The following is a 14,825-nucleotide window of genomic DNA, read 5'->3' on the forward strand; positions in this document are numbered from 1 at the left end:
AATTTCTCTCTTAGTTTCTCTCTTGACCTGTTTTCGTTCAGTAGGGAGTTGTTGGGTTTCCATGAGTTTATAAGTTTCCTGTTGGTTCTGTTACTGTTGCTATCCAGCTTTAATCTGAGGCGGTTGAGTGTTGTTTTCATTTTCTTGTATTTGTTGAGACTTGCTTTGTGTCTGAGTATGTGGTCAGTTTTGGAGAAAGATCCATGAGGTGCTGAGAAGGCAATTTTTGTGTGCGTGTTTCAGTGAAACGTTCTGATAGCAGTCAGCTCCAGTATTTCTCTGGTTCAGTTTTAGTCTGGATGACCTGTCCATTGGTTAGAGTAGGGTATTAAAGACTCCCACTATCAGCGTGGGAGGGGTCAGTAGATGATTTAAACTGTTGTGGTCTTTACTTTGTGAATGTGGGTACCCTTTTGTTTGGTGTGCAGATAAGAATTACAATGTCATCTTGGTAGATTTTTTTTTCCCCTGAGTATGTAATGTCCTTCTCCATCTCTTCTGATTAGCTTTGGTTTGAAATGGCTACACCTGTTTGCTTCTTAGCTTGGGATATCTTCCCCCCCCCCTTTTTTTTTTTGCCTTGAAGCAATGTCTACCTTTGATGTTAAGATGTGGTTTTTTTGGATGAAGCAGAAGGATGGTTCTTGTTTTTGCATACATTCTGTTAGTCTATTGTCAGAATTTATTTACTGGGGAATTGAGACCCCTGGTGTTGTGAGAGATCAATGAGCAATGAACAATGGTGATTCCATTATTTAGGTGTGTGTGTGTTTCCTCCCTTTTGATTTGCTAGTCTGGGATTATTTATTCCTTGTGTTTTCTTGGGTGTGGTTAACCTCTTCTTGTTGGAATTTTCCTCCTAGAGCCTTCTGTAGGGATGGATTTGTAGCTGAATATTTAGTATTATCATGGAATTTCTCCATCTCTTGTGATTGAAGGTTTTAGCTGGGTACAGTGGTCTGAACCAGCATCCGAGGTCTCTTATAGTCTGTAGAACATCTATCCAGGCCCTCTGGCTTCTAGCGTCTCCATTGAGAAGTCAGGTGTCTGCCTTTATATGCCTTTATATGTTACTTGGTCTTTTTCCCTTGCAACTTTTAATATTCTTTGTTCTGTTTGCTTGGTGTTTTGATTATTATGTACTGAGGGGAATTTCTTTTCTGGTCCAATCTACTTGGTGTTCTGTATGCTTCTTGTACCTTGATAAGCATCTCCTTGATTACATTAGGGAAATTTTCTTCTCTGATTTTGCTGAAAATGTTTTCTGGGCCTTTGACCTAAGCTTCTTCGCTTCTTCTCCTTCCTATGTTTCCTTTCTTTCTTTCTTTCTTTCTTTCTTTCTTTCTTTCTTTCTTTCTTTCTTCCTTCCTTCCTTCCTTCCTTTCTTTCTTTCTTTCTTTCTTTCTTTCTTTCTTTCTTTCTTCCTTTCTTTCTTTATTCCTTCCTTTCTTCCTTTCTTTCTTCTTTCTTTCTTTCTTTCTTTCTTTCTTTCTTTCTTCATTTCTTCCTTTCTTCCTTTCTCCCTTTTCTTTCTTTCCTCCTCCTCCTCCTCCTTCTTCTTCTTCATTTATTTATTTCACTTATATGAGCACACTGTCACTGTCTTCACACACACCAGAGGAGGGCATCAGATCCCATTACAGATGGTTGTGAGCCACCATGTGGTTGCTGGAAATTGAACTCAGGACCTCTGGAAGAGCAGCCAGTGATCTAAACTACTGAGCCACCTCTCCAGCCCTACACTTTTCTTAGATTTGGTCTGTTCACAGTGTCCTGTGTCGCTGAATGTTTTGTGCCAGCATGTTTTTAGACTTGACATTTTCTTTGACTGAGGTATCCATTTCTTCTGTTGCCTCTGGGGGCCCTGCTTGAGCTCCTACGGTTTTCACTCCGAGGTCTTCCCCAGCTTGGCTTCTCTTTATTGACTCTATTTTCATTTCCAGGTCTGAGCTGTTTTATTCATTTCCTTCCCCTGCTCTGTATGTTTTAATAGATTTAAGGGATTTATTCATTTCCTCTTTAAGGACCTCTTTTATATCCATAACAGCTATTTTAAGGTCTCTGTCTTGTACTTCAACTATGTGGCCGTTCTCAGGACCTACTGCGGTAGGGTTGCTGGGTTCTAGAGGAGACATATTGTTCCGCCTGTTTTTGATTGTGATTCTGCTGGTGTCTAGGCATCTGGCTTCAGGGTGTTGGTAACTGTAGGTGCCTATATCTGGTCTTGACTATGTTGGGTGGATGTTTTGTTCCTTGGTTTCTGTTGTCCTCTTTGCTTCTCAGGAGGGTGTGGTGGCTGTGTGTTGCCTGGTAGGAAATTCTTTTGAGCTCCTGCTAGGTGTGGCCACTGAGTTTCCAGGTAAAAGGTCTCTAAGCACTGGGAGGTGACACTTAGGAATAAGGCTGGGCTGGACTGAGGGCAGGGGCAGGAGGAAGGAGGAAGGAGGAAAGCATGGCGTTCCTTCAGGATCTGCGTAGTCACCTGGGAATGGGGCAGAGAGTAAGGAGACGCCACAATATGTCATCTGCTACAGAGCTGAGGATGAGACGGGGGAGGTGAGGAGGGAAAGAGGAGATCTGCTAGCCTACCTGCCTCTCCGGTCGGCTTGGCTGGTGGGTTAGAAATAACTAGTTTCCCCCTCCCTCTCTTCCCTCTCAAATTCATGGCTTCAGTTTTAAAAATTATTGTTGTTATTCGCATATATACATAGGTAACCCTAACCCTAACCCACCTATGCAGAGGTGTGTGTGTATATGTACAGCCTGCTTGGTTCATTTGGTGTGTCTTGTGTGCGTGTGTTTTTAGGGCTGGCCCTTGGTATCATCATAGAGGGTTCATCTCTATGTAAGGCTAACTCTCCCATTTTCTCAGGCCTCTAGCCCTTCGTCTAGGGGCAGGGGCCTCTGAGATTGATCTCTTTCGCATTAGCATGTCTACTGGTGCTATCGCTGTTCTCATCCTGTTAGGGCAGCCATGTTGCTGAGGTTTCCATTTCCTGTCATTTCTAGGATATACACTCTGCCTAATGTGTTGTTGATGTGACAATTGGGGATGGATATCCCAGCATCAGTGGTTCTCTGCGATTTAATCAGTTGTGACTTTATTTTTTAATAGCATCCCCCAAAAGAGTTCTTTTTTTTCATTCTGTATACAGCATTCTGCTTGCATGTACGCCTGCAGGCCAGAAGAGGGCACCAGACCTCATTATAGAGGATTATGAGCCACCATGTGGTTGCTGGGAATTGAACTAGGAACCTCTGGAAGAGCAGTCAGTGCTCTTAACCTCTGAGCCATCTCTCCAGTCCGACATTCGATTAAGAAAGGAAAACTACTCGAAAGAATGAGACTGGGCTCGAGAACTGAGGGAAAAGCACGAGGTCCGTGGCTCTTTCTAGGTCATTTGCATAGCGCCCACCTCTCCTATTGCTGTGGGCTTTTCTGGAGCTTGCTATTTTTGTATGTAGCTCAAGTAGGAAGGAGGGTGTTGGTCTTTCTGTCCTCTGGGTTGTTTGTTCCGTTGTCAGTCATGGTGCTGTTTGCAGCCTCGTGCTTCCCTCTCCTCCCCCAACTCCCACGCGCACGCGCGTGAGGGACTGACGACACAAGATTCCCTACTGGTCTGAGTGGAGGGTTTGGATTTTCTGTGGTAGTAGGTGGCTGGAATCCCTGCATCAGAAGGGGTCTGGTTTGAAGTTGTCATTTATCCTAGAAGACAAACCCTTTCAAAAGATTAAGAATACAACATTTAAGCAAGGGTGACTTGATGATTCTCACTGATGGCCCCAGCAAGGGTGAGACACAGGACAGCCTTGGCCAGGTCTGTGCAGCCCGTCAGTAGTGCGAGCCCTTGCACGCCTTTAATCCCAGCACTCGGGAGGCAGAGGCAGGCAGATTTCTGAGGTCAAGGCCAGCCTGGTCTACAAAGTGAGTTCCAGGACAGCCAGGGCTACACAGAGAAACCCTGTCTCGAAAAACCAAACAAAAACAAAAACAAAAAAAACTGTTAAAACAAAACTAACAAAAGACATTCTAAATCAAAACAACACACGTAGGCAATGGATGAGCATCATAAGACGTAAAATGCCAAGGACGGGTCTGATGATTGCCAGCGGCTGAGCTAACTCGCTGTACTTTGTGCTGTGTGATTAATATCACGTGGATGGTTACAATGTAGCATTTGTTGTTTTTGCTAAGGTTGTTGGGGCTCTTTAGGGCCCAATAGGGCTTACTCATGGAGACTTAGGAAACGCCTCTGACCCCCTCTAGTCTCTTTATCAGTTGTGCCCTTAGCTGGGATAGCGTGCAAAGCTCTGCTGCCTTGTGACGTCAGTCAGAAGCACTGAAGACAGCGTTGACCCTCCTCTTTGGAGAATGCAGCCTGAGGTCTCCATGACCTCTCTGACCAAGAGGACAGGTGACTCTCTGGACCTACAGAGTGCTTGGAGAAATGTCCCATCATCCCCTGGGACCGAGATGACCTAGGGTCATGGGACATAATATTGGCTGTTCTTCCAGCCCCATATCCTCGTTGTCTTTGTCCTGAGTACAGCTACGGAACACCCAGAATGCCAGGTTACCTCAGTATTAAAGAACAGGCTATGCTCTAAAGTTTAGCTGCTGTATAACTCTTAGATAAGGCTTGACAGAGGTTTCTAAAGGAAACTCTCTTAAGACTCAGATTTTAAATTAGAAGCACAGTATACTCAGTAGAAATTATAAACGGTTAGCCTGATAAAACATAAGATCTTTGTTCTGGAAGCCTCCTAGTTACTTCAGGAGAGCCGAAAGCAGAGCTCAGCCATGCCTCCAGTTTTTAGACTCCAGGACTAGCCCAGCCTCGAGGCTCACTCCTCATGGGGCTAACTCTCCATGATTAAGAGGCTGTACCGCAGAGGAAGAGACGAGGAAGAGACACCGGGTCCTGAGCACGAGTTACGTTCTCTCAGGCAGTAGAGATTTCTTTAGACCATGTGCAGAATTCTCTCAGAGGAGAAAAGGAGGGGGAGGGGGGAATTAAGGTGGGGGAAAATGATCAACCAAATAACATTTTGACCTAAGACTTACATAGACTTTTTAGGTTTTTTTGTTTTGTTTTGTTTTAAAGTTTTAGTTACATTATGGATTAAAAGGAATTTGGACTCACGACACTTACGATTACTTGACCATGCATGTATAAGCCATTTAACCGCTACAAGGACATAACTGCACGCAAGCAATCTGTGTGCGTATAGTCTTATATAAACACAGTTTAAACATTTAGCAAAGATTTCATGGGCCTTAATTTAGATTGTTGAGTTTTAATAGACTTAGCCACCTCTGGTGGTTTGTATAGGTGTGGCCCCCATAGACTCATGTGTTTGAATGCTTGGCTCATAGGAAGTGGCACTGTTGGAAGGTGTGGCCTTATTGGAGGGAGTGTGTCACTGCGGGGTGGGCTTTGAGGTCTCATATATGCTCAAGTCTGGCCAGTGTGACAGTCTCCTGCTGCCGCCTGTGCATCCAGATGTAGAACTCTCAGCTCCTCCAGCACCAGGTCTGCCTGCACACTGCCATGTTTGCCACCATGATGATAATAGACTGAACCTCTGAACCTGTAAGCCAGGCCCATTTAAATGCTTTCCTTTATAAGAGCTGGCATGGACATGGTGTCTCTTCACAGCCACGGAAACCCTAAGGCACCAACCTTAATCTTAAGTCTGTATGTTTAAATACTCAACTTTTAATATAATTTAGAAGACCTTTAATTTTAAAGACACACAGCCAAGTCTGATGGCTTTAAGCACGATGAGCAGGCACCAACAGTTTGGTTTTAAAACAACTATTTTTTTTTTGGTTTTAAAAAACTATTTGTTTTTAAACAACTTTTTGGATGGTGTTTTGCTTGTTTTCTGTTTAAATTGGAAAAGATAAAATCCTCAAAACAAAACAAAACAAACCCAACTGTTTTTGACGCACTGGTAGGCAACACTTTAAAAACTCGAGCCATTAGTTGTCATAAGGCATAATAAATATTCATTCTTATTATATACATAGTATGATAGTATTTTGTCAACGGACACAAGCTAGAGTCCCCTGGGAAGGAGGACTCTTAACTGAGAAAAGCCTCCATAGAACTGGCCCGCGGGGCAGTTTCTTGATGTGGAAGGCCCCGCCTATGGTGGGTGTGGCCACCCCTGGTGCAGTGGCTTTGGTGGTATTAGAAAGCAGGCTAAGGAAGCCATGGACAGAAAGCCAGAAATGAGGGATTCTCTGCCTTCTGCTTCAGTCCCTGCTGGCGATGTGTGCCTTCCTTGACTTTCCTTCTGATGAGCTCTGGTCAGGACACGTGAGCTGAGCTGAGCCCTTTTCTTCCCACGTTGCTTTGGTCATAGCGTTTCATCACAGCAATGGAAGCCCTAAAGCAGAGAGTAAGCTTACTCAGATTTGGATTCCATTATTTATTGGGATAGTGTTTTCTACAATCTCTAATATGAAAGGTTTTTTTTTGAAAAACATATATATCCACATATCATAGATCTTAACCACAATTAATCCAATAAAGATTTTAAAAAAAGAGATATTTTAATCGTGTGCACGGGTATGTGCAGGTGTTAGCCTGCTTGTATATATGTGTACCATGTGATTGTAGCTGTCTGTGAAGGCCAGAAGAAGGTGTCCGGTCCCTTGAAACTAGAGTCACATGGAGTTATGAGCTGTCAGGTGTGGGTGCTGGGAACCAAACCTGGGTCCTCTGCAAGAGTAGCGAGTGCTCTTAATCACTGAGTCATCTCTACAGCCCCTAATAAGGATTAAAACTGTGTATTATTTTTATTTTATGTGTATATGTGCTTTGTCTGCTTGAATGTCTGTGCACCACTTTCATGACTGGTGCTTGTGGAGGCCAGAAGAGGGCACTGGATCCTTCGGAGTTACAGAGGGTTGTGCGTTGCCATGTGGGTGCTGGGTACCAAAGGAGGCTCCTCTGGAAGAGCAGTCAGTGCTCTTAACTGCTGAACCATTTCTCCAGCCCCCCAATAATATACATTACTCAGTGCCCCCACCGCCAGGCTCAGCACAATGACAAAATCTTAGTATCATCAAACATCTGGTCAGTAATCAATTTTCAGATATCCTGGATTATTTTTAAGAGTTTAATTTTTTTTAATGTTCACTTCAATAAATGTTGGCTTATATAAACAAGTAGCACTCTAAGGTTTTAACGAAACATTTAATAGACCTAACGGTAGCATTTTAGTGAGTTTTATAAAGGTATGAGAAACCAAAGAGCATACACAGGCTGGACCTGGGCCTCCCTGCACATATTTCGCAGATGCGTAGCATGGTCTTCATGTGGGTCCTGAACAACTGGAGCGGGGTTACCCCCAAAGCTGCTGCCTGTCTGTCCGTGGGATGTGGTCTTCTGGCTGGGCTGCCTTGTCTGGCCTCAGTGGAAGAAGATGCTCTTAGCCCTGCAAAGACTTGATGTGTCAAGGTAGGGGGATGTCAGGGGGGCCACCACCCTCTCAGAAGGGGAGGGGGATGGGGGGAGGTTGTAGGGGGGCGTGATGAGGAAGGGGCAGTGAGTGGGATATAAAGCGAATAAGTGAGAGTAAATAAAATTGAAAAAGAATGTATGAGTACCTCAGATAATAAGTATGCTGATACATAGATTTTGATAATGATTTCCTATCAAAACAGGTTCTAAAAAATTCTTAAATTAATTCTATTTCATTTTCAATAATCATTGATTTAAAAAATAATAGAAATAAGACATAGAAATGGTTTATGTTAACCATGTCACCTCTGAGTAATATATATTATGGGGTGGGGGCTGGAGAGATGGTTGATCAGTTAAGAGCACTGACTGCTCTTCCAGAGGACCCTCCTTTGGTGCCCATCACCCATATGGGGCTCACAACCCTCTGTAACTCCAAAGAATCCAGTGCCCTCTCCTGGCACACGAAAGCAGATAAAGGCAGAGGATTGCAGGTTCAAGGCCTGCCAGGGCTACAAACTGAATTTTAGCTGGGACAACTTATGGAGACCTTGTCGCAAAAGAAAAAGCAGAAATAAAGGGTGCTGTTGTTGTTGTTGGTGGTGGTGGTGATGGTGGTGGTGGTGGTGGTGGTGGTGTGTGTATAGCTCAGTTGTACAGGGCTGGGCTTATCCAAGGTTCCAAGTTCAATTTAAGTGTAGTTAAATGTACCATACATTTGGAAACAGGGGTTTGTATTTTAAACTTGGCTTTTATCCATTTTCTGTTGCTATAACAGGATACTGTAGACTAGACTATTCATAAAGAGAAGACTTTTTTGGTTCACCGTTCTGGAGCCTGCAAGGTCCTCAGTTGCTTCTGGGGAGTATCAAGTGCTTGTGAACCTCACACAGAATGCAGAAGACCAAGAGGGCACAGCATCGGTTCAGAGGTCCATCAGCTCAGGACAACCCACCCTGTCCTTCAGAAATGAAGGTTCACACATTGCCTAGAGAATCCATCCAGTCCTGTGAGGATGGATTGCTCACTTTTAATAATCTAACCACCTCAAAGGACCCCATTTCCTAATACCACCACAGTGGGATCGAGTTTTAACATGAGAAGATGGAGGGGTGGCTTCAGTGGTTAAGACCACTGACTGCTTTTTCAGAGGACCTGGGTTTAATTCCCAGCACCACATGGCAGCTCACAACCATCTGAAACTGTGCCAGGGGATCTGATGATGCTCTGGTCTCTACAAACACTGCATGCATGCAACATGATGCATAGACATTCTTACAGACAGAACACCATTACTCTACAAATAAAACAAACTGAACATGAGTTTACACTCACACCGTTGTATAGTTATAATAAAAGAAAATAGGGAGCTGGAGAGATGGCTCAGTGGTTAAGAGCACTGACTGCTCTTCCAGAGGCCCTGAGTTCAATTCCCAGCAACCACATGGTGGCTCACAACCATCTATAATGAGATCTGGCGCCCTCTCCTGGCATGGAGGCATATATGCAGGCAGAACACTGGGTACCTAATAAATACATTTTTAATAAAAAAATTTTTTTTAAAATCTGAAACAACACGATGTGGTACCTGGAGTAGATGAAATAAGACTGGCGATTGGTAATGATGCTAGACGCAGTGTGATGAGCATTGTGGTGGTCAGTGTTGACAGCTGGATACACCATATAATTATCTCAATGAGGGGGTGTCTAGCTGAACCTGGCTTGTGCACATGTCTATGAAGGATGTTCAGGTTAGATGGGAAGCCCTGCCTACTGTGAGCATCACTATTCCCTTGGCAGGGATCCTGAACTGTGTGAGAACAGAGAGACCCAGCTGGGCGCTCCCATGCAGGCCCCGACTCCCCGTTCTCTCTGCTCTTGACTGTAGGCGTAACCAGCTGCTTCAGGCTCCTGCCTTGACTTCCCTGAAGTGATAGACTGCAACCTGGGATTGTGAGCTAAGTAAACCCTTCTCTTAGTAAGGTATTTTTTTTTTTAATCGCATCCACAGGAAATAAAAGTAGATAAACATTGAGAGGTTTATTAAGGCCATCTCCTCTAGTTTTTGTGCATGTTTGAATATTTCCATAATAATAATAAAAAAAGAAAAACAGTTACCTGTCTTATATCTATCCCTAGGACTTTTATGTTCAGGGAATGGATTTAATACATTTAATTAAAGCATGCGAGGTAATAAAATTACTAAGTTGCTGTAACACAAAAGCATTTGTGGTTTAAACATTGAATCTTCAATGCCGTTGCTCAACGATGCAAATAATGTGGACTTTTGATTCTCACTCCAAACTTGAAAAGGAGACTCTTGTCATGAGCCTGTTCCTGACTCTCCACCAGGCATGGAGTTAGCCTGATCCCTGATCCCCGATCCCCGGCTTTTGCTGCATTTCCGGTAACTATTTCCTTTTCTTTTCCAATAATGTTTTTTATAATGTGAAAACATTGCATAACGCTTAGAAATGCATTCAGTCTCGTTGACTCCTAGATTTCATTATTTTTCTGTGGGGCTGACGGGGCATACTGAATTCATCCTGTTAAATACAGGAACTAATAGGGGTTCTGAGAGGTTAATTGGATTTAGTTAGTTAATTCTTTCTTGTAACTGTGTCTCCTTACAGACATACAGCGTGCACTGAGCTGATGACATATCTGATGTGGTTCAAGGCTCCCGAGAGAGCTAAAAGGTACCTGAGTCTGAGGAGCCCTCAATGGGGAATAGCAAGCCAGACAGCTTGCTAATGGACAGACAGAATGAGACACCTGGCTGGCCCTTCAAATGGGCAGAAGTTTCTTACCTTCCCATACTTAATGCCAGGATTAGAATCCAGGCCCAGAGACCAGCCCACCTCTGTCCAATGGGACCCAATCTCTCGGCAGCAATTCTGGCTCTCGGTTTTTAATCTTAGATTCCAGTTTTCTTTGTTCCTTAATTTTCCCTGTGGGATGTTTTTTTTTTTTTTCCCATAGAGCTTTGTGTGGTTCTGTTATGGAGCATAGAAGGAGGGCTGATTTCTCTGTTGGGAGGTGAGGGGAGCACTCTGTCACTCTGATGGAATGGATTGGAAGTGGGTGGATGCTGGCCAACCTGTGTCCTGCTAAGATGCAGCCTAGGGGAATGTCCGTCCCTCACCCCCAGCTGCCTTCGCTCTGCTGGCTGCTGGTCACGTGTCCCTGTTTACCTGCACAGGCAGTCATTATTCACCCCTTCCCACGTACCCCCACACTTGCACACAAAGCCAGAGAGTGGCTTACATTTTCTTTTCTTTCTTTCTTTTATTTTTTTTTATTTTTATTTTTTTTTTTTAAAAGAACCTTCCCCAAACCCATTCTAAAATGTCAAGTGTTTCAGTTTGAGGAAAAAAAAAGCTGAAAAAACCGTGACTCATGACAAGGCTGACAAACAGCTCTGAGGGTATGCTGGTGAGTCACTCTGAGACTGTAGCGGCGAGGGCCAGCGGTGGGGAGATTGTCAGGAGACCAGCCAGTAAAATTCCACAACTCTCCCGAGCAGAGTAGGAGGTAATTCAAAAACCCTGGGATTTTTCCAGCTCTCATTTCATGTAGGACTCAGGCTGCTCTTAGATATGTTGATCTCCTCAGGAAATCATCAAGAATGATTACCAAAAATATAAAACAAAAAAAAAAACCAAAAAACAAAAAAAACCCCAAAACCCACCCCCACGTTATTATCTTTCTGTGCCCAGTGCCATGTTGAACCAGCCCTGTTTGCCACTGCGCACTAGCGAGGCTGCTGGGTTGTCTGGAAGGGTCTTGGGTTGCTAGGCAACAGCACTGGCAGCATCCATCATGCCCAGTAATATCAGTGTGGCCAGCAGAGCACATTGGTCCCCCACCCCCACCCTCTCCCCCAGCCTCCCCACCCCTTGTGAAAATGTTAATTTGCATCTTGGGGACAGGAGCTGTGCCAGGTGATCTTGTGTATAAAATAATTCAGTGCAGGGTACAAAGTGCAAATACTGTTTCTAGTCGCAAGACAGAATGTGTGACGTCGTCGTCGTCGCAGATACAGACCTGTTTGTGAACGTACTTTATATTAGCCGTGTGTGTAGGTGTGATGTAAAAGCCATTGTGTCAAATGCATCCTCATGTCTTCTGCCGTTCAATCATTTTTCCTGTCTGCCCACACACATCTTATTTACGCCTTGCTCTCTCTCTCTCTCTCTCTCTCTCTCTCTCTCTCTCTCCTCCCTCTGTCCCTTCCCCCTTTCTCTTTGTGCTGTGGTCTCCTGGTGATGGAGTTATTGTTTGTATGTCGGGATGTGTAGACAGGAGGAAGTGTATTTCTAGAGGTGAGAGGGCCCCATGGTTATGGTTGGAGGCCTCTCTTTACAAGGCTTTTCAATGTGGCAATTGTGTTCCAGAAATGCTTCTTTTGGGGGTGGGTCTCCATCAGGCCAAGGTCTGTCTGTGCCTTTTATTTACTGTCAATAGGCAGCAGTCACAGGGAACTGGTAAAGGGCCAGAGGGAGCAATGTGGCAGGTGGGAAGGAGACCCAAATCTTTTCTCCTTCCCAGTCCACGCTGGCATTTCTACAAGTTACTGCATTCTGTGACTTTCCTGGGAAGACACAAACAAATGTCTATTCACCGCCGCAGATAGGGCACTGGCCCACTAAAGTCCAGCGTGGCGAACCAGTGGGTTTATTAGGCTTCTTTGTAGGGGCATGGGAGCTCAAAGACAGCTGCAGCTCCTGGGTGGGTGAAGTCTCCTCTTCTCAGGTGTGTCAAGGTGTCAGCGAAGATCAGCCATCATGGGTATTTAAGTTCTCAGCTAGCCCAGGAGGTCTAAGCCTTCATTTCCCCCAGAGGAGAAGCAGGGCATCTTCCATACTGGTACGCAGAGTCTACACGAGTGGTCCTGGGAAGAGGGCTGGGTTACAAGCTTTTCTTCAGACTCCTGGCCCTGTGGCCTTTCTTGCTGGTTCATTATGAGATCTGTTGTCCTCCCTCCCCACCTTCTCTCCCTCCCTCCATCCATCTCTTTCTTTGTTGTAAGGAAAGGTTTTTGTTTCAATTCAATTTTGGCTTACAGTTCCACAGGCACAGAATTCATCATGGTGGAAGGCATGGGAACCTGGAAGCAGAGGGTACATTTCATTTCTACAAAGGAAGCAGAGAAGTGGGGGAGGGGAGGAACTTGCCTTCCTTAAGATTATCTCTTGATACTTCGTTCTTCAGTGGACTGAGGTCTCTCCTGGAGTAGCCGATAAGGTTGGCAGAAGCTTTGGGTAGGACTTTGTTGGCGTTTGAGCCATGGCCTGGGCAAGCTGAGCGATGGGTCTCTGGAGCTCAGGAGGTTTGGGTTGGCCTCTGACATCTCTCTTCATCACCACGGCACTGCGCTGCTGTTCAGGGAGAGCTACATCTAATTCCCAGCTGAGACTGAGCTGTCAAACAGGAAGTCAAACAATGCCTTTTTTGAAGGACTGGTTCTTATTCTGAGGTTGAAACCACAATCGCTGGAGATGGTTGATGTCAGCACCATCTTCTGGTTGACTAGCGGAAGACGCCTCCCATGAAAGGAAAGCGACTGTGTCTCTGGGCTGGTGTTTCCAGTGAAGGGGCAGCAGAATGGACAGCTTTGCCTTCGAGTCTTAGACCACTTCCTACTGCTATGATGACTAAGTACTTGAGGCTGGGGAATCATAAACATGGACCCAGGGAAGGTCAGAACCAGGTGGCTGCACCTGTTAGCATCTGGTGAAGCAGTATACCATGCAGCTGAGGTCACATAGTGGGGGGGGGGTGGTGGTGGTGTGCAGTAATGAACACGGATAAAGGGGACAGAGGGGCTGGCCACTTTCTAACAACCCATTCCAGAGAACAAATCCATTCCTTCGAAGATTACTAGTCTTGCCCAGATGTGATACACATCTGTCATCCCAAATGAAGGCAGTTTAGTAGATCAAGCCCAGCCTGGGTTACTCAAGACTTTGCCTCAATATGATTTTGTCCTTGTGTTTCCTATTTACTTTGTATTTTCTATTCATTAACATTAACCTCACAGCTAACCACACTAACAGGCATTTTCTTCCTGAGGCATGTCTTTCAGGACTTAGACGCTCATGATACTAGATAGCCCTTCAGCATGATACACCGAAATCACCAACAAAAAAGAAAAAGGCAGGCCAGGGGTATAGCTTAAGATAGAGGGCTTCCTTAATGTGTTCTTGAAATTCGGTTCCACTCATAGCAACACATGCACCGCCCTCCCCTCCCCCCCCCAAGACACACACACATACATACCACACAGGCATACAGATAAGAGAGTATTTCTCTGTTTGACCTCAGCTGGAAAATGTTTGTTGGTAATTCTTTTATCCTCCCAGGTGCACACATGTCCACACCCGACCAAGAAAACACCCTGAATATTGATTTGGGGGATTATCAGTGACCTTCAGTAAGCAGGAAAATTCAGGTATTCAGAATTGGTGTGGTGAGGATTACCTGGATGTTAAGTGTCCATTTGCTAAATGCTCAGGGAACGGCTGCAAGAGAAGTCAAACATATGTGCTGTTTGCTGTCAGATTGCCCAGAGACCAGGCCAGGGCCGGAAAACAAACCAACAACTTGCTCTGCAAACAAATAAATTCATCATTACAAACTGTGGCCAGGGCCCTAAGGGTACTGAGGAGGTTCAGTGTTGAGAGTGGTAGATGCCTGGGTGGTTGGGAGTGAGCTCTGTGAAACATAAGGGTTGGGAGAAGCTAGCTGTGACAAGAGGAGCAGGGGAAGTCACAGGGTCTGCATTAGCCATGGCCCTGTGATAGGAACGCCTGGCATGCTTTCCATTCTCACTCCACGGACTCGGATCTTCCTCGTTACTACAAACACTGTTCCAGCCGAGTGACTTTCTCAGACATCTGCTCAGCTTGCGCCTGTCTCTTTCCAGATGTCAATCAAGTTTCCCCCATCATCCTAATTAAAATACAACCCCCCACACACTTCCACTCCTCTTTCATCTCTGCATCAACTGCCCCACTGAACCATCACTCTCTAACATTTTGTAATTATTTTCCTGATTTACATGTATGCATTTCTTATATAAATTAAAATTATAACACCCTAGGCTTGGTCCTCTCTGCCCATAGGTTCCAAGGCCGCAGAGTTGGTCAACCATGATTTGAAGACATTTGGGAGAAATTATGTATGGAACATGTATGGGTTTGTCTCTGTGATTCCCTGTTGGATAGAACAGCTCTGCACATCCTTTGGATTGCAAGAGACACCAGAAGAAACCTAGACACTTTGTAACAAACACAAGTGGGTTATGTACAAACAACCTAGACACACTGTAACAAACACAAGTGGGTT

The 14,825-nt window shown here is 44.8% G+C and overlaps 1 long non-coding RNA gene across 2 annotated transcripts; it reads left to right on the forward strand.

Annotated features, from left to right (window-relative positions):
• The first annotated feature begins 2,232 nt into the window (after positions 1-2,232).
• On the forward strand, positions 2,233-14,453 carry D430001F17Rik. 2 transcript variants are annotated; one of them, XR_003951964.1, is made up of 6 exons: positions 6,076-6,408; positions 7,311-7,472; positions 9,364-9,458; positions 9,789-9,882; positions 10,109-10,174; positions 12,544-14,453. It is a non-coding gene; the product is annotated as an RIKEN cDNA D430001F17 gene (long non-coding RNA). The 2 variants fall into 2 exon arrangements; XR_876250.1 differs by lacking the exons at positions 6,076-6,408; positions 7,311-7,472 and adding an exon at positions 2,233-2,500 and having other exon boundaries at positions 10,109-14,453.
• Positions 14,454-14,825: the final 372 nt, after the last annotated feature.

The sequence above is a fragment of the Mus musculus genome, chromosome 16 (genome assembly GCF_000001635.26).
Source record: "Mus musculus strain C57BL/6J chromosome 16, GRCm38.p6 C57BL/6J".
Taxonomy (NCBI): Eukaryota; Metazoa; Chordata; class Mammalia; order Rodentia; family Muridae; genus Mus; species Mus musculus.